The following is a 21,040-nucleotide window of genomic DNA, read 5'->3' on the forward strand; positions in this document are numbered from 1 at the left end:
GGATTGGGTTTTATCGCCCAATACTGGATTTTGTTACTAAAATTATGTTGGAAATAAAATAGTAGAGGGAGAAAAGGCAAAAACGTGGCGTGGAAGTTGGAATACATATCTCCTGCTGTCATTCACACTCGATCCTCGTGTACTTCTCCGCTTCTCATGCGCTTCGTCCCATTTCCTGGTCCTGGGAAATTTTATATCATCCAAGGAAGGAAGATGACCATCTAAAATATGGAAAACATCCAAAGTACGCACCTGTAAGGATTCAGAAAAATGCAAGGTAAATGGAATTCTCGACTTATTTAATAATTTGTCAACAGTTACAGAACAGTTCAGTTACATCAATGTGCATAAGTTACATAAAATTACAAAGAATGAAGATTGGGGAATCGTCTGCTAAAGAGAATTTTTAAACGTTTGCTAACTGCCTTATTATTATTGCTAACTCTGACTGTTTTTCATCATCCACAGAAAATAAAGCGAGAAAAAAATAAAAAAAAACTAATATCGTTATTAATCCTGAATTGTCTTTATACTCCATACTAGTAATATAAAGGAAATTATATATATATATATATATATATATATATATATATATATATATATATATATATATATATATATATATATATATATATATATTGTATCACTGAGAGAGAAAATGCTTGGATTATATATATGAAAAGTCGTGCATTTCCCGTAAAAATGTTCATTCGAACACTGAATCGAAAACCTGCATCTATAAGGCAGTGCTGAGTTGATATTAACGTTGCTTTCAGTACCGAGGCTGTATGAGACGTGGATCTATTGATTAATGTAGAATCCACACCACATGTCCTCCGACAGGGAATCGAACCCGGGTCTACAATGCCAAGGACGCATAAACTACCCGCTTACCTACGAAGGAGCTAATCTGTAAAGCACTGTAAGCAAAAAAAAAAAAAAACGTACACAGACTAGAAGTTTGCTCAACTTGGGGTCCAAACTTTCCGTGTGGAGTAATGGAAATGTCAAAGTCGAGAAATACTAAACGTCCATCAAAGTGGGCTTACCTTGTTAATACTTAATTCATTCTGAATAATAGTGAAACAATACAATGAAGAAACACTACTTAAACTAATGACCGAAAGAATCACGCAATCAACCAGAGTAATTTGCGGCTAATTAAACTAGTTACATATACTATACCTGAATGTTGCATTACATTTGTTTTCACATCAGGAAAGCGATATACTATTTTTTTTACCAGCCATAGAATGTGCATCCAGCCGAATGCTGAAATAGACTCGCTGTAACGAAAACAGAAATTTAACGCCTGGCAGTCGAAGCTCTTTCAGATGTGTTTTTGCTGTTTCACGTGGACTGCAACTTATTTCCTTGAACTATGTTTGAATAACCAAATCAATGGTACGGCACAACAACCCAACTTCTTGTATGAAGACAACACAAGAACTAATAATAAACATCTAACATTTTGGTTAGAAAATGATAAACCAACAATAGTTATAAAAAGGATTTAATTTAAAGTTACCCAAACATTAAATATCTAGAGAACATAACAAGGAAGAAATAAACTGAAAAGCGAGCTCTCCTTGATTAATGTTTTTAAATTTCAGTGAGGCTGTGAAATATGCCAATATCTTCGTAAATTAAGTATATTACGTGTACAATGTGAATAGAGATATTTAAACAAAAGGACGCTCTGCAGTAGAGCGCTTACCTTTGACTTGTATGATCTGTGGTTCGATCCCTGCTCCAGACAAATAAGCTTTTATTGAACAAACACTTTAGGTGTGGTTATTCTTAAGGTTCTTTCTTTTCCTCCCAGTTTCTTCATTCCACAATTATCAAGTATCCCGTCGTCACCTTCTCCCTCACATTCATGTACAAGCATGATGAGTCAAACGATAAAAAAAACTAGAAAAAAAGAAAGAATGAAAGAAAAGAAATAAATTTTCTTTTAAATATTCTAGTAAAAGTAGGTTTTCTATACTACACAAGTGGCTCCGCGTAGCGTAGTTTCTAACACCCTCGCCTTCGGTGGGGAGCACTCGGTCGAAATGTATCAAAAGGTTTTAAATCCAGCCAAACTGAATGGATTTAAGGCCGTCACACCATACAAATTCCGGGGTGGTAACTACCATTTACCTCTCATGCCGTTTGCTTCCTTTCCTTTCCCCGGATTGTGTGCTCACAGAAGGACGTTGTAACTCATATGTGACAGGTTCACAAGGCCATTGATGCCGAAACCCCAGAAATCTAAATCCTAAATCTTCACTACATAAGAAAATGTTTGTGCTGAATACTGTTTTTTAGCAATTATATTAAGTAGTTTTTAGTATATCTCCACCAGTAATAAAAAGCCACATATAAAATGGAATGAATAAACACATAATCTTCATTCTGCGTACCTTCAAATGTAAAAAGTTACAAAACATTAATATTCAAATGTTCCTCAAAATTCAGATTCACCGGTTCGTTTCTCCTCAGGCATTAACGACTTAGAATAGTAACAACTGTAGTCATAAACATATTACTTATTTAATACTATATTAAAGCAAGTTATAGTAAAGGAATATATATTTAATGGAATATTTAACTAATGTGATAGTTTACTCTTGTACTTACGCAGGCTTTTGTTTCCCTTCACTCTTCTTTTCCATTTGTAAAACACCTCGTTCATAAACCAAGTTGCAAGCTAAAGACGGTAGTTCAATGACGTCACCCATGGCGAAAGAAAGATTGTCAATAGCCGGTCAGGATCTCGCACACAGATGGATGTATAAAACATATAGCTCACGTATTTAACATACGTATACGTATGTGAAATACGTAAGATTCTAAGATGTCATACATCATGCAGCGACATGATATAACATCTAAGCGGGTGAAAGGCAATGCCTGTGTAGTATATGGATAAAGTACACTGAATACCTATTTCCCTATTGAACATAACAAATCTTTGCATTTGTACAATATACCGTTGTCCGAATAATGAATATTTCTCAATGTAACTTTATTAGATACAAGTTGTGTATCTGCAGCAAAGTCCCAACTTTGAATAGAAAATGAGTTTTTTTTCCTTTGATGGCAGGTGACCTGCAGACCTAGAAGTTTGTAGAATTATTTTCGCTTCGTCCCAAGACTATCTTAATCTTAACTTTTCTTTGGCAACTTGAAATTATGACTACTCAGACTTACTGGTATTAGCCTTTTTTTCTCGAGGTTTCATTCTTGTTCTTGATATGGACAAAGGAATTCACTTACAGGCCAACAAAACTGTAAATCTCAGTGTTACACAACGCTATGATATTGAACTACATTGTTAATTGTGAAGTGCATAGCATAACTTATATCCTAAAACTTAATCTGTGTGTTCAGTACTTTTCATTTAACTACAACTGTCTTTCTCTTATACGATAAATTCTCAGTGCCAATAAATAGCATTATCATTTCTGCTGAGTTCATATTATATACTCCATCGTCTGAAAGTACTTTAGAATGAATTGTACCGAACAGTGGTACCTGTGAGGTCCGGGACTCTTACGAAAAAGTAAAAGATATTGTTTCTTAACACGAGGTATTTGTTGTTTCGATCGTAGTTCCACGTTAGCAAGCTAATAACTTATTCTTGCCCATGGCTTATACATTCTTTCTTCAAGCCTATCAACTGAGAGAGACTAGATAAATGAGAGTTGCTAGTGAACAGGTATGAAACCCATACAAAAGTGATTTTCCAACTCGAAGCTTTCTCTAAGTGCGATACCTTGCAAAGGTTATTACCAAGATGGCACGTTGTGTGATAAGATCGTACGGTGACGGGTGCTACGCAATATATGTACGCCCGTAACCTCACAATTCTTGCTGCGATTGCTCTCCGTCTAATGGATAGTGCAACCCCCTGAACATAATATATTTCGATGAAGTTACACCGTGTAGTAAGCCGTGAAAATTCTGCACTTAAAAAATCTAGCCGAATATTATATATTAAATACGTATGTTGAAATTAGTCTAAAGGTACGTTTGATACATATAAAGTAAGCACACAATTACAATATTTAAAGGATCTATTTTGCATCTCTTCAATAAATTTAATTGATAATCGACATAAGGATACTGATGAAAAATAAAACACACGTATGTACTCACTCAATCCAAATTCTGTAAAACGAAAGGTAAATAAATTGAAATATAAGAAGTTTAGGTTTGTCAGTTACCAATCAGTAATGCTTAATGTATATTCTTTTAAAATAGGCAATAGTTAGTTTAATAAATATTATTAACTTTCTTAACTTTCCGTTAGTACCTAGGGAATAACAAAAGTATACATTATTGACTAGTAAAGATCATTATGGAGCTATTTTCTTGAACCTACTGTATTTCTGTGTAAAAATATAACCAAGATTATAAATAGAGCCTATTTTAACAAGCTTAATGCTTATATTTTATATGAAAAATTGTTTTCTTAGTTTAATTTTATACCCAATACTTATGTAAATGTAAGATTAGGTTATTTTTTTAAATAATTTTCTGCAAACTACTGTGACTATCAAAACATTCTTTAAAAATTAAGAAATATTTACAGCAAACTGTCCGTTTATCTAAAATATCAAAGTAATAGACCTACTTGTAAAGTCACGTTTTTATATTTAGAATTTATAACTACAAATAAATCAATCATATATATGGTGTTTTGTACTTTATAGTTGTTTTTATACTGATAAATTTTTATTTGTAACTAATGAATAATACAATATAAAGGATGGAGGACAAGCTCCGATTCTCTAAACGTTATGACACCTCGGTATTCATCTGGACTTTTGGATTGCACATGTTGATTTGCATTCCGAAAAGTATCAGGGATATGTAAGCTTGTCCCAAAACTTTATCCCAATAGCATGGACTAAAATTTTCAAATAAATAAATAAATAAATAAAAAATAAATAAGTAAATAAATAAAATGGTCGTAAAATTTATGGGCTTTTGAGTTACCTATCTAAAATTTTGGTTGTGATTGTTCACTTATTAAACGAGCTTAGCTCAGCTGAAGCTCAGAGTGTAAAAATGTGAATTAACTAAAGCTGAAATTCAAGGTTTTTGAAAGAGATCTTTTCGCTTAGTCTTATTTATTTGAGCTTCCCTCAATTTTGCGCTTGTCATGAGAAAACGTATCTTGATAAATTAATAAGAAGAAAATATTCGCTAGGATGCAGATTAAGAAATTATCATACTACAGTTGGAAATATTAGGGTAAATACACATATATTACTTTCAAGTACATAATAACGTACAAAGAATTCCTTTTGCCGGAGGAAATATGTAATGGAATCTACGATTCCAGGAAAAACCTTAGTCACTTTTCTCTGAAGTCAGGTTTACTATTTTTGTCATTTCCTTAGAGATATACACGACTTTCTTTAAAGGAAGGGAACATTTAAATGGTAATATAGACCTGCTAATATAACATTCAGAATGATTTCAAGCGCAAGAAAAAATATAAGTTATGGATTTTTCTTCAGTACGTCAAACCTTCACAAAATGGATTTCGCCCATTCTAGAATCACCGTACAAATTCTGGTAATAAGGTGGAAAGAGACACTCAAATCTGCATTAGCATGTTCGACATTTTCCCATTATGCCAATTGTTTATATTCCTCCCTTACTCCTTAAAACTCGCTGTGTGTTATGGAGTAAATATCTTCTTAAGTTTCTATAGCGAGATAGAAATTCACAAATATAATTTTGAATTTCAAGCATATACGACTTATTTTGAGAAAAACAATTTAGATTTTTGGAGCTAAATTTTTATGTTGGGATTCCCTTAATCTACGAAAAGATTAAATCTAGCTTCATTGTGTAAGTTTCAGAAGAAATATACAAACAAATATAAATAATTAATTACCAATATAGAATAAAAATATAATAAAATATTAAAAAATCTTAGAAATTAATATAGATTTAGAAAATGTTAGAGTGATTAACATAATTAAAATAAATACACTTTATAGAACTATCTAAGCCTGGAGATCATCTATTTGCAGGACAGAAGTGGGAGCAATATAAGTATAGATAAATTTAAACATTTAAGAGCACAATACATATTTTGAACTAGAAGCTGAGTAGTAGTTTACTTCGTACCATTGGAAGGATGTTTGCGACGAAACAAGACGATTTTTCAATGGTAGAGCGTTCACCATTATTTCAATGAGTTCCTGGTTCGATCTCAGCTTGCGTTAAGTGAATTTTGTGACGGACAAACACCCCTAGCGTGGTTCTCCCTTTCCTTACCAGTATATTCCTTAAACCATCTTAATTCATTTCTTATCAGCCCAGCCTCCTGTTTTGACTAGTCGGAATAACTGTGGGACTTGAATGCCAAAGAAAGAGGCATAACTAAGTGTGAAGTACGGACAAGATGAGATGAACCTTTTTGTGTATAGGGGTTGTTAGATTTCTGCAAACAATACAGTACATTCAATACATATTTTCTTGTATAGCCACAAGTATACGTATATCACCGCTGACTCATCTAATTCAATTGTTTTTGGTCCTCATCAATTGCAGTTTGTAAACCACATGGAAATGTGTCTCCCAACTTACATGTAACTTTTCATTGTAATCTTAGCAGTTGGTAGTACTGAACCAGGTATTTATAAAGGTAAAATTTGAGAGTAGGTGACAAACGAAACAGTTCCTCATTCTAAGGTAAATCTCTATGGGTCGGATCGTGTTATTCAATGGTGACCATATATTAATTGCAAAATTGCTGTGTTTGTAATCCATATTTCATTATATACTGTGTGTTCAGAGAAATAAAAAAAACATTTACGACAACTGAATCAGAAAATGATTGAAAGTAGTTGAAAATAACAAAGTTAGAAAAACTGCAGGAAATAAGTGTTTAAATCATTGCCTCCACCTACAAATATTTCTTCAATTCTTTCAAAAACAAGTTATATAGACTTTCTTCAATGAGGAAGATATCACGAAACATTCTTCAAGTTAAGTCTACGTCATAATTTGTTACAATGATCATGATTACAATTTTCCCTCACCTTAACTTCTAATTACCAAAGGAAGAAGAAAACAGATATTATTTTCACATTCTTCGATGTGTCGACACTTGGAGTAGTAGAAAGTTCTAGTTTATTATTCCGAACTACAAGTTTGTTTTCTAATTGTTGTATGATGAATTTGTGAGGAGGTAAATCAGAGACAAATCGCAAGATCCCGGGTTCGAATGTTAGAATGGCACTTATTTTTTATTTATTCGAAGTCATTGTTTACGTAATTAGGGTATTATTATTCCATTATTAATGGTATTGCTAAGCCCAAACTTGGCTACCTATTTAATGAAGTTTCAGGGTAGATGTCAAGTCTTTTAAAGAATGAAGTCACTCCATCTTAAGAGGTTCGGGGAGAGATATATCATCATGTTTTTTAGTTGTTTCTTACTTACACGCTAAACCAAGATTGGATACTAAATTTCACTTTTCTTTATCTACAGGACGTACCTTAAATATTTGTTCTCATAAGAGTGTAAGTGATTAAGCGACGAGATCAATGAAATTCGCGTAATATTAACATCTAAGCGGTCCGGTTGCCGATAAAGATAGATGTATTTTACTAAAAGATCAAAAATGATGATTTGTGCTTCTACTAGAAATATTAAGCTCCATGTAATTGTTACGTCATGAACAGCTAGGCTTTTGGGAGATTTTTTGTTAATATTGCTTTTCGTTTACTTTGGTTCTACATATTTGACTGCACATGTAAGATGGAAGACCAACATTGCAATTTTATTATATTTTAATGTTTTATTACACGAGAAAGAAAGAACACGCAAAGAGCAAAGAACACAAACATGTGATTTTAGCTTTCCTCAATTTCTCTGTTATTGTTCCTATTCTTAAGAAGATACTTATAAAATGTGAAAGTAAGTGAAACGAGTAAAATTAAGTAAAAGTAGTAAAAATAGGTATCATAATGTGCTAATTATGGTTCGTTAAGACAGTTAACGTTTCAAATAATAATCCTCTTCTATCATACGCCAGATTCTGTTAACCGTCTAAAACGTTATAAAGGTTTTTCCTGTCTAAATGTCCTTTTGCTTCTAAATTCAAAACTGAACTCTTTGGGCTACTTTTTCTACATAAAGCTTTACTTTTTGTCATAACCGAAATAAGAATGTTTCGTTCTTTTTACAACATTTTAATCGTAAAATTGTGTAATGTGCTGAATTGACTAGACATCGAATGCTCTTCCCTCTTCCTCAAAAATGATGTCTTAGAGTAGTGGATTAAGAGTCGGTTTCACAATCTTCAGAAGCTTGAAATTCTGGATTCAATTCCCGCTGAGGTAATTAAGGAAGTTTCTAGCATTTGCAATATTAACACTTCTGATATATACTTCAATGAAAAATATTTAACTTCTCTCTGTCCCACATTTGAGACAACTTTCTTCAAAGGTCAAATATAAGCAACACTACCTTACGCCATCCGTATCAACCTTGATTCGTACTTTCTGGAAACGTAATGTTTTTAGTCAGCAATTTATGAAAACATAAGACTCATCCTTACTGTTAATATGGTAGAATTTTTTGCTTGGTTAAGAAAAAACTTTGTAGTTTGCTAGATATTTGGAAATATTTCCTAACGCTGCACAAATTGTAAATAGTGATCGAACTTAATTCTAGTCTAAGAACGATCCTATTTAAGATGTCAACTCATTATTCTATCTAGAACCAAGGCGAAACAAATTTAATTACTATTATCCTCTAACAAAATGTATACTAAGTTGCTTGTTGTCATAAAATGATAACTCTATCTGCGAATCTATAAACGTAATAATATTATTGTTTCCATGTATAAGCCTAAGAAACGTTTCACACTCACACATGTATAGCGTTAATGATCTAGATTGATAAACTTTAAAAAGTTATTCCTCAGATCGAAAGAAGAGAAAACGTTCATGGTCCTATGGCCAAAAATGCATAGTTTCAGAGCTAGGGCTGTACAAAATCACGAAAAACAAAAATTTCAAGAGTCTCTGTTTTGAATTCTTGAGACTGTAGATGGTAGTTCTTATCAGTATAAAGAAAACCAGGCAGACAAAATCCAAAAGTGCATATTTAATCAATTGAAAATCGGTGTAAAGTTATTCCCTACACGGCGTAATTCTCAGATATGTTTTCAATAGAGTTTCTAGATATATCCTGATTTTAAGAAGTGTCCAAAGTAGGAAAAGTTAACGTTTAACAACAATTGGACATCCAATCCTTCGGAGGCAATGCGGAAGTGTTCGGAATCGGCAGCTCCATGTTTCTTTGTGTTCGAAATAACTTGTGATAATATGTATTTCGTCACGTTATATTTCACGTTTTCTTCACTTATAAGCGTGGATGAAACCATCGCACAATGCATTTTCTCCAGTACGAGAAACCATGCAGCTGACAATCTTTTCATTTCTGACATCCCGCTAAAGGATTCCGTGTTATTTGCTATCAAGGCTTATCGTTTGCCTACTTTGGATCAATCATAAATTCAGAGCATATCTGAAACTTCGGTTGATGTCATGATTGGGAATTTCACCCTGCAGGGAATAATCTCCACTCGAATATTAATGAAATATGCATTTTTGGATTGCGCATGCATGACTTCCTTTACGCTGACAAGAACCACCATCCACAGTCTCTCCAATTCGAAATAGGGCCTCTTGAAGTCAGACTTTTCACGATTTTGGACAGCCCGAGCTCTGAAACCCTGCACTTTTCTGTTATTTAGATGTGAGGACTCATCTCTTATGGTTTGTGATATATATATATGATTCATTAAATAACTTCAACTATGTGACTTCCACTTTCCTTCTTTTCTCTTAAATGAAACGATAGTAAAACTGTTTTTCGTCTAAAAGCTGTTACTTTAAGATGAATTGATCGACATAGTTATGAAGCTTCTGAGCTACCATACAGTTTCTAAATCCTACTATAAGCTATTAAAAAAGAACACCCATTTCTTTATAAACACATTACATTTGTTTATTGCCTTCAATCCTAAATTTCAAGGTTCGCCAATCGAAGCGTTAACACGATTAAAAGCTTGCGTTGGACGATTTGGTTATAGCCGGTGCAGGGCTTTGTCGACGATACCGCACTGGTCATTGTATAAAAAATACACTGAAAAGTGTTATTGACTAACCTATTGCAAACAGTTATTCCATGGCAAAGTGACGTAAGTCATTTTGAATCATTATGTGATGCTGAGAATGTTATTATGTGTAGAATCGATATAGAAAAATAAAAAAAATCTTTTTTGTGGTGCCATCATTTCGCCTATGGCCTGGGTTAGATACGCAACGTTGACATCCAGCAGGTTATAGTGTTGGCACACCAGATGAAAATTAGGTTCAACCTAGAAGTAATTGGTATAAAGCTGGCTTTGGTCTCGTTTGATGCTGGATCCATCCAAGTTTGACACATTGAAGCCCACTGCTATCTAAGTTGGGTTAATGTATAAAGGGTGGTCCAAAGTTGCTGAAATTACCATATAAAGTGCATAAAAGTATACATAATAACTTCATGCGGTACAAAGTATGACTTATATGAGGAATTTAAACAGTTTAAAATGAAAGACTGCATAGTTCTACATATATATATATATATATCCCCTTATGTCACATGTCTATGAGCACTTAATAGTACGTAATAAATGTTATTGTTCCTTCACGTAATGCAAGAAACTATGTAACAAACCACATTCTCCTGATGATATAAAACGATTCTATATATTATAATTTCGGTGAATTGTAATGTTTCAAATATTTTGCAGTATGAAAGAAATGCAGGATTCTCAATATATAATCCATGACAGCTACTACCATACGAATTTAAATATATAAAAGTGATATAAATAATAAGAAACTAATGTTTGAGGCTTTGAAAATAAGCAGGGTGTCTGAAATTAACAAAAATTGGGCATAGCGTTCATGTCAAATAAAATTTTGTCACACACTGAACCATGCTTTGATCACATTCTTTTGTGAACATCTTCATCTTCAGTCTCACAGAATTCGAGAGTATCAGCATTGCAACATGATCTACTGTGACAGTGAGCACATGATGATACACACTTCAGTCCATGCTTGCAACATGAGCAGATATTTGTGCTGCACGTGTTCCTCGTTGAAGATTTGAACTTGAAGCGAATGATCTTCAGGAGAGCCTCTTTCGCTGTTGAAAGATCGATTAGAATTGGGGTGCAAGTGTTCTTGTCAAGCATCTAGCCCCTCTTAGATGGATCGAGGGCGTTGCAGGTAAGTGTAATATTTATAGATATGTTCGTAAAATATGGAAATACGCAGTATTCTCTGTAGTAGGAGGCCTTTCCGGAATAGTTACGGACCCGGTGACAGCTCGGATGTAACTCAAGTACCGCCGTTTGTTAAAAGAAGTGTCAAGAGTCTCCACCATAAAGAATCGACAGTAATGGTATGCCGATTCCAGCTTCGTCTGCAGGGTTTTATGGACAAGTCAGGAGTGAACTACTTAAGTCTCTTATATTCTCTGAACTTTGGGAATTATTGTATGTACTAGATTTTCCAAAACCGAAAGGCGCAGATATGTTATTACATCCACTGATGGCATCAATCGTCAGTAGATGTGATGACATTGCAGGTGTTATATTTCTTCTTGGGTAGCAATAATTCTGTCCCGAGTACCATGATCATTTTAACGTTCGCAAAATGATAAAGGTGTCTGTAGTAATTGGGATCCCACTTTCTGAAACCAACTACTTTTGTTGGTGTCCTGACTGCAACATATGAGACATATTTCCACCTCTGGGATAACGTCTGAATATTCTCGCCGGGTAGCCATTCCATAGAACATGTCAGTTCACAGCATAGCTAAAAATTTAGAAATAAACTTGTAACTTGTTGAGCTACAAAATATGAAGAAAATATAACTATATTTATTTATCTATATATAATCTATATCTATATATCTATTGAAATATCCTTCTTAAAACAGACCTTTAGCTTCGTTTAATTATTCACAATAGTGTGGACGTAGCAACGTTCGAGGTATTACTAACTGTTAACAGACAATATCGGTAATTTTCACTCTGAGATAGTGTTCACTAGAACTTTAACTACTCGTTGCTTCCTTTCATTCAAACAACAATGTCATTTTTTGGTATCACCCTATATAAGTGCATAGACGCAACTTTAAGGAAACGAGAATAGCATATACTTATGTAACACTGTGCAGTCTTCCACTTTGAAAGTTTAAGGACCTCATCTAAGTCATATTTTTTACTATATAAAGCTATTATACAATATTATTTTATGCAGTTTACAAGGTAATTTCAACTTGGTACCACCCTGTATACATTATTTTAACTTGGATAGCGTTGGGCTTTTAATGGGTCAATCTTGGATGGATTCTGCATCAAACGAGACCAAAGTCAGCTTTATACCAATTACTTTCTCCTCTAATCCTAGTACGACCACACTATTATGTTTGCAAGTTCACACAAATTACTGCTTCTGTTTAAGAGAAAATAAAAAGAAACATTTCGTCATTCCATTTTGTTCCATTTTGTCATCCAATGCCTCAAATGATATTTCTTAGCGGTAATGGGCCTACCAAAGTGAAATGTATTTTTTTACAATTTGCATTTTAGGTTTCACTAGATAATTAAGGAATACATTTTATTGTGGTAAAGTTAATAAACCATACGCCTTGAGGCGGAATCAATGAAAAGATCTTTGAATGTGAGTCCGCTTTGTTCTCTATAACAACACAAATACGCATGATCTATCAACAGAGTCAAAGAAATTTACATCGAATATTTTTCCTTGTTTCTTTTTTAATGCGTTCATTCTTTGTGTTTCTCGTTCATGCATGAGAAACAAATACAGGTTGTCCGAGAAGTCCTTACCTGAATACTGAAATTGATAACTCAGGCTAGAAATAAGAAATATGAAACTGGTGTTGAATTGTTTACAAACTATAAAAGTGTTGGTCACATCAGTACACTTCCACATGAGCATCCTTGGAAGCACGTAGCACATCTAGGCGATATTCAATTTCCATCCACACATTAGGAAACATCACTGGAGGGATCGATGCAACGACTGTTGTTATTTGTTGCTTCAGGGTTTAAAGATGTGGTACACGTGTTCGGTAGACCTCATCCTTGACATAACCCCATAAAGAGAAGTCTAATGGGGTTATGTCAGGAGAGCGTGGAGGCCAAGCTGTTGGTTCATCACGACCAATCCATTGCCCAGGAAATGTCCTATCGAGATAGGCACGGACGTCCAAACCCCAATGAGGTGGTGCACCGTCTTGCTGAAAAACTACATCGGTGCGATACTGAAGCAGCTGAGGAACAGCATACAGCTGCAACTTATCCAGGTACACTGCAGATGTGATGGTATCCTCAGCGAAGAAGAATGGCCCGATAATTCGATCGTGCAATAACTGCCACCAAACATTCACCTTTGGACCGCCTCTGGTGAACTCCCTAACCTCCCTGGGTGGTTCTGAACCCCAAATGCGTACATTATGGTGATTCACTACTCCACTGACAAAGAATGTCTCTTCGCCGGAAAAGACAATTCGTTTGAGATAACCATTATCGTCCTCAATACGTGATAGCATTTCGACCGCAAAGTCATATCGACGTGTACCGTCGTCTGGCAACAAGGTCTGAACGAGTTGCACTTTGTAAGCACGAAACAGTAAACGTTTGTGTAAAATGTCATGGATAGAGCTTTTCGGCATCTGTAATTCACGTGAGGCCCTGCGGACTGATTTCTTAGGACTTCTCAGAAAAGACTGCCGCACAGCCTCCACCGTGTCTGCGGAGGTTCTTGGTCGACCAGACCTCGGAAGGTCAGCAACCGACCCTGTGTTCTTGAACTTCTCATACCAGGCTTTAATGCTCTTGACATCAGATGAAGTCCTCCCAAATGTTGTCTGGAACTGTCTCTGCACCGTGGTTGGTGATCGTGTCTCATGGTACCACAGGATACACTGTGCCTTCTCCTGGTTGGTTGGCATGGCTTCTTGGGCTTCTTACTTACGTACTACACACCTAAAACAAAAAAATGAGACTTGGTAAAACAGAGCAAACCTAACAAAGACAAAAACTTTTATAGTTTGTAAACAATTCAACACCAGTTTCATATTTCTTATTTCTAGCCTGAGTTATCAATTTCTGTAATCAGGGAAGGACTTCTCGGACACCCTGTATATTTCTCGCTACTGTGTCCAGGAATATTGGTCTAACTTATCATAAATACGAACCTAATATCGAAATTTATGGAGTAATTTGTGGTAATTTATTTCCATACCACCGATTAAAGAAAGAGAGAAATGATCTTATGTAATTATTTATAGAATGCAGAATAATGTGTCGCGCGAATATGCGTGGTTCCGAAAGATTCCTTTGCCTTAAAAGATACCTAAAGCTAATATTCATAAGATAAATATTATACTCTCAGTGCTGTGAAACGTTACAGGAATCGTGTTTCTGGAGCTTCTGCTTAAGAACAAAACAAACTATTTCGAAGAGCACTGTCGGTGATTAAAGAGATTAAACCGAACCAACATCCAGAAAGGGCGAGGACTCATTAATCGTAAAGAAGCCGTGTTCCATCACTGCAGCTCGAAACCTCACACAAGTTTGGTCAAGTGTCAAAAAAATCAGAGCTTTGATGAAATGTGCTTCTATACTCACAATACTCGCCCGAACTTTCTTCGACAGACATCTACTTGTGTCGCTCTCTCCCACAGTCCTTAGTGTTGTGTAACATTCAATTCCGATGAGACTGTAGATTAAAACATTTCACAGTTTGTTACAGGTGAAGACAGATCCTACTATGAACCAGGAATTCTGTAGCAAGGAACAGAAATACTTATTATTTAGAATAGAGCAAATGCATTGTAACTTTTACGACAAACTATCGGAATATGATTTAGTAATATTTCTAATCAAAGTGACCAGATTATTTTGAAACCGGAAATAGTATCCAAAACGAAATGCACGAAAATATACCAAATCGCTTCGACACAAGATTAACATAACGTTATTGAACATAAAGGGAAATATATCATTGATTGAAATGTATTTTTATTTTATGAAATACTTATTGTAGAGAACAGAGCAAATGGTTATGACTTTTCCGACAAAGACACTATCTGAATATGGTTTAGTTTATTTTTCTAAGCAGGGTATCTATATAATTTTGAAAGTGGAAATAATATCCGGAACAAAATTCTAAAAAAAAAATATAGCAATTCGCTTCGAGACATGTATGTAAGTGCTCAACTTTGAAAGAGATTATACTAGGGCACATTATAGTGTCATGTATTTCGGAAATTCTGTGCAATGTATAGAACTGTGTAGGTATAGAGGTATAGAACTAAGGCTACTGATATAAAGGTAATAAATTATCATATCGTACGATTTAACAACTTCAGTGTTCCGTAACATCCAAGTCATGAAATTAAACCATAAGTTTTAATTTTACTTACAATTAATCCAAATTTTAAAGAACATAAATTTCAGTCAATTTTAGAATCTCTCACGAACAATTTTGACAATTATATTCTGGATAAGCCCCGAAACCATAAGCTCTATCTAATGAACAACGTATCTAGAGTGGTATTAGTTCAATGAATTTAGACACAACCCTTGAAACTACGGGGTTGCTAAGCTAAACGTCTTTACTTCTACAGAAATGTTCTTAAATGAAACTCAAGTACCCGAGTCAGCAATCTAATGAATGGAACCCAGCCTAAAGCTATATAGATTCTATTTCGATTTTAGGGTGACATAGATAAGAAGAATAATGGAGTTAAGTCTCTTACCAGGACATCTCCGCAAATTTCTAGACCATATAGTGAAGCAACTCAGTTAGAATAATTCTCCAAAGAGTAAATGCTGATATTCAAGAACTCATACTTCGCAATTACAAATATATATCCTGACTGCGTTCCCACAGCTTTTATATTTGAAATTTACATTTACTGTTGTAACCGGTTGCTTCTGCTGCCATATGCGGTCGTCTGATCGTAACCCTTGTTGTTTGCGCTCAGAAAAGACCTACAAGCGTACTATGTACAGAAACAGTTTATGATTGTAAACTGGCAAAGCCTGGTACTTCTGCTTGTCAAGGTCAAAAAATCGGAGAGAAATGTTTTCTACAAAATAAAGTGTTTGCAATAATGATTGATACTTCGTTTGTTGTTCGTGCACATCTCTTCTGTAGCGCTACTGTGGCACAATGTATATTGTAACTGCATAACTGTTTCAGGTCTAACGGTGTAAGTGACATGGCGCCTTTGAGTGTAAAGTGACGAAAAGACTGATTGCACTGTTGGCAACTCGATCATTTTGCACCAGCGTAGGGTGGGAAAACTAATAAAGTGAACGTTTTAATTTTTCTTGCTTTGGCGAGCGTCCTGGAGAGAAAATGGTGCCTCCAGAGAAATCTCAATTTTGAATTGGCGATATTGTCAAAGAATCCTGGACCGATACTGGATGTCCATGAATTTAAGCACACTATGTATACGATTTACTTCAATCATGTTGATAAAGATTGGGGTGCACCACTAGTTCGTTGGATACGTCACTGTAGCACTTTTGAAATAATAATAATAATTCGGAGCACTGAAGATATGTATTTATATACATATATACTTATATGCGAGGGAAATTATTCATTTTGCACTATTTATAAAATACTATTAACTCGATCTATCGCTCTTATTGCACGGCGCATTAGTAGCTCTTTTTAATATATTTATTCATTTAGCTAGTTGGTCTTTTCACATGTTTGTTAAGCCATTTTTGTTTAAAGTAATTTTAAGCCACTTTTATATATATAAATTGTTCTTCTGTCTTTAAACATCCTTTCTTTTATATATATATATATATATATATATATATATATATATATATATATATATATATGTGTGTGTGTGAGTGTGTGTGTGTGTATGTGTGTGTGCGTGTGTGTCTGTGTGTGTTTGTTTCCTTTTTTCATTATTCTTCGCTTTGTATTTTTGTATGTGGTTTCCCCTAATTTATTCAATCTTCAAAATTTTATATTAATAATATTACATTTTATATTAATAACAAAATTTACAATAACATTACAAACTACTACTAAATATATATGTAACATTGTTGGGATAAAATAACTAATGGGTAAAAATCAAATGTTTTAGAAATTCTAAGAAACTATACGTAAACGAACGAGTAAAAACAATTTTCTTGATAGGAAATGGAATGGAATCTCAAGATTTTATGCATTACATTTTGATAATAGCATGAATTTTGGCATTAATTAACCAAAATAAGGTTCGTAAAACACGTCTCATAAAACAAGGAAGTCATTTCATTTACCTTTTATTTTAGATAACCAATATAATTGAAACAAGAGTCATCGTGAGAATTTCAACAAACAAATCTCTATTTACAACGTTTTAAAACTATTCACCTAAAAGCTTTGCAATCATTAACTACATCTAATGAAACTCATAAGAATTCCAAAAATTTTTATTTTGCGTAATACAACATGATTTCATTTTTATTGTCGTGTGATTTAATTACTCTGAGATTACTCTGAAACAGAATTATTTCAAATTATTTAACAACATCTACAAAAGGCTTCGTAAACGTCTACAGCATTCACATGGGTATTCAGAAAGTATTATTTGCAACAAACGCTTTCCTCTTATAATAGTTATACCACTGTCACATTCAACTACATCGAGGGCACAACGTCTGTCTCGAAATTCACTGTCTTTACAAAGAAAATTACTTGCCACTGCTATCTGAGTATAGCTTAAAATTATTAAAGATTGTGCCACATCACTCATCCCGGACATCCATCGTCAATGAGGTATATACACATTATTCCTTTAACCCATTTATGAACATGTATTATCATTTATCCGCCTTTGATCTTGCATGATCCCTTTTAGAACATTTTCTTTGAAAGAATCACTCTCCGCATTGATTGCTCTTATATAAATTATAAATCTCGGCTACTACCAATCATTTGAAACACATAACTATATTGTGTACAACTAGATCATTTAATTATAAACATACTGAAAGAACTTAAATTTTAAATTTTTACAATTGTCAGAAGTTTTTACTAGCATCAACCGATTAATACACTCTATAAAAAACTAATTACGTTAACTGGCTCCTTGTAATGACTGCTCGCTTCGTACGTTTTATTTATTTATTTATTTTTCCTTTCTAACTTCTATCTTTTAAAGTACAACGTTATTCTAAAACAATAATTCACATTGATAATCTATCATAGAAACAGCTGAAACCAAACTGACTGTGGGCCAGGTTGATTTAAAAAAAAACCCTGTTTCATATATTTTAATGCTGAATCCTTGAGATTCATGTTCACATATCTCTGGCCATGTTGTTCTCTGAAGGAGAACCTCCATAACGTGATAGCATGTTGCTAATAGAGATTAAATGGTTATAGAAAAAAATATACACTTCCGAAGTTCCTTTGATGTTAAGAATTTTAAAAAATGAAAAAATGTTTACTTAAAAGTCTAAGTTACCTTCCTTTTTTAATCTTGTGGTTTCGCGTTCCTTTCATCCAACAAGAGAAGTCTAAACAAAAAATGCGGGTACATTAAAAGCATATCTAGATGCTATAGAAAGTTTCAGCAATACATGACATGGTGATGGTACACACTCTGCCTGAATGGAAAGTTAAGGGACGCTTTTGTCATTCGATATGCCCATTAGACCCGAAAGCGGAGACTATTGCCTAAATAGAAAGTTGAAACACTATAATATTAATAAATTTGCATTAAAATATTCACTAACTAAACATTTAATTAGGAAGATTGGACCAAATAAAATTTACTTTCGGTAGCCTGTGACACCCCAAAATATATAAACTTCTGTTCTTTATAGTATGTCTAACATAAAGGAATGATATTGGTCGATTTGGCGCTTTATTGAAGCATTTCGGACAAAAAAGCAAGACTTATTTTACGAGAAATGCTTCGAGAAGACGATGCTCCCAAGAAAAGAAGAAAATCCCGGCGGAGCTGATGTTTTTCGGATTCCACGTTAATCAGTAGATCCACGTCTCATATAGCCTCGCTGCTGTACGGACGATAATCTCAAAATCAATTCAACTCAAAAGGAGAAAATATATTCAGACAGATGAAAGAATTCGTTGCGTAGAATTTTGAAACTGTTGACGTTGTAGAAGAATGCTGGATATGGCTTATAATTCCGTCACGGAATGATAATGTCATGGTAATTGTGACATAAGGCAAAATAAGTTATTCCATGTGTATATTAGATTTCACTGTTGTTTTCTTTCCAATTATGTCTGTAGCAAATACATAGTAATACGTACTAATGCAATGTTATGAATTGCTGTGAAGTTATGAATATCCTTTATATTAGAGATATTATAGTGGTAAATTCACAGAAGTTTAATTTGATGTGTTATGGGATGCGTACAGAATTTTTTTTGCCCATTATAGATTCATTCTGAAAAAAAAATTCTGCAGATTATTGCCTCTGATTTCCCTATAAGTAGGATATTTCATTCTAGAAACAAAATTATTACACATGTTTTTATTCTGCATTACACAAAAGTTTATTAGAACTAAATGAAGCATTTGTTTCAACTGAGAATTTCAGTGACTGTTTACAATAGGACATACTATAACGTAACGAAAATTTAGAGTTTTGAAGATGGGATTAATAAAAAAAATTGGATCATATTTCGCCTTTGTGAACTTCTTAATTTTAGCTTGTGCAGTTATTTTTTTAAGACAGAGTTTTAGTGATATTAATGAATATCTTTAATGCTTTTAATACGTAATCATCCGGTTTCTAGTCATAAAATACTTTATAACCAATTTAAGTGGATTAACCTATTTGGATATAAGACTTTGCGTCCAAACGACCAAAGGGTGGAATGGAAGCAGAGGGCTGGTGCTGTTTCTCACTAGGCTTTGAGATATTATATACCAGTGCATATAAGTGAGCATAGTGAAAAGTACCACATATACTTTTACCTTATTAATTTATAGTTATCAGTAAAAATGTAAATATTAATCTATCTTTAATCTGTACTTTTTAAAAACGTTTATATTTTTATTACTTTATGGCAGGCATATAAATAACAGTGGGATTAGGACACCAAGGTCCAACGGGCAAGATCTGTGTCGGTTTTCTATATTATTTATTTACATTAGCAAAATTACAATAAATTAGATGTTTTAAAACTTTCGTTTTAAGTCTTTTCAAAGCGAGCAAATCTTTATCTTTTAAATCTAAGCAACAAATATAAATCAGCAAGCGATTTCTGTGTATGAACTCTGTGAAACTCGTAACCCAGCTGTAGGTGCCATTACGTTGGTACTTTCCTTCCTTCACTCAGTAATACTTATGCGTCTACAGTTTCCATTTTCATCCTAAGATAATTTTATTTGATTGTAATATCATTATTTTAAGTTTGGACTTTAGTTTCAATTGCAAATCTACACTAGAATTTTATTCACCGTTCCAAATTTCAGTGACAGCTACTAAGATAATTAGTATATAACTTCGAAAAGTATAGAAAACAATGTTCTAGTGTTTTGGATAGCCTGAGGTAAGATAAAAAAATACGCATAAATTGCTTTATTTGACTTACCCTTGATTCTGAGATATATCTCGTTTTTAAATTTTGCCATACATGCTGCAAGTTACATTTCTAAAACAATTGCTTTATTTTAGGAGTGCACTGTGGAAGCTATCAACCGAGATGGTTTTAAGGTACACCGCACATTGGTACAACATAGATGGTACTAAATTTGACTGTAAGTGAAGATGAATCCTAGGAAAAAGAAGAGTGTTGTGTCTCACGTAGCACTTCAAACTGTCTTCCTATAAGTGATGAACTATCATCAGGCTGTATGCTCTCGTCATTTGCAGATGGTCACAGCTTCGACCCACAACTTTTTTATATACAGAGAGTTTGGCAT

The sequence above is a fragment of the Thermobia domestica genome, chromosome 4, assembly GCF_964235325.1.
Source record: "Thermobia domestica chromosome 4, izTheDome1.hap1.1, whole genome shotgun sequence".
NCBI classification, from domain to species: Eukaryota; Metazoa; Arthropoda; class Insecta; order Zygentoma; family Lepismatidae; genus Thermobia; species Thermobia domestica.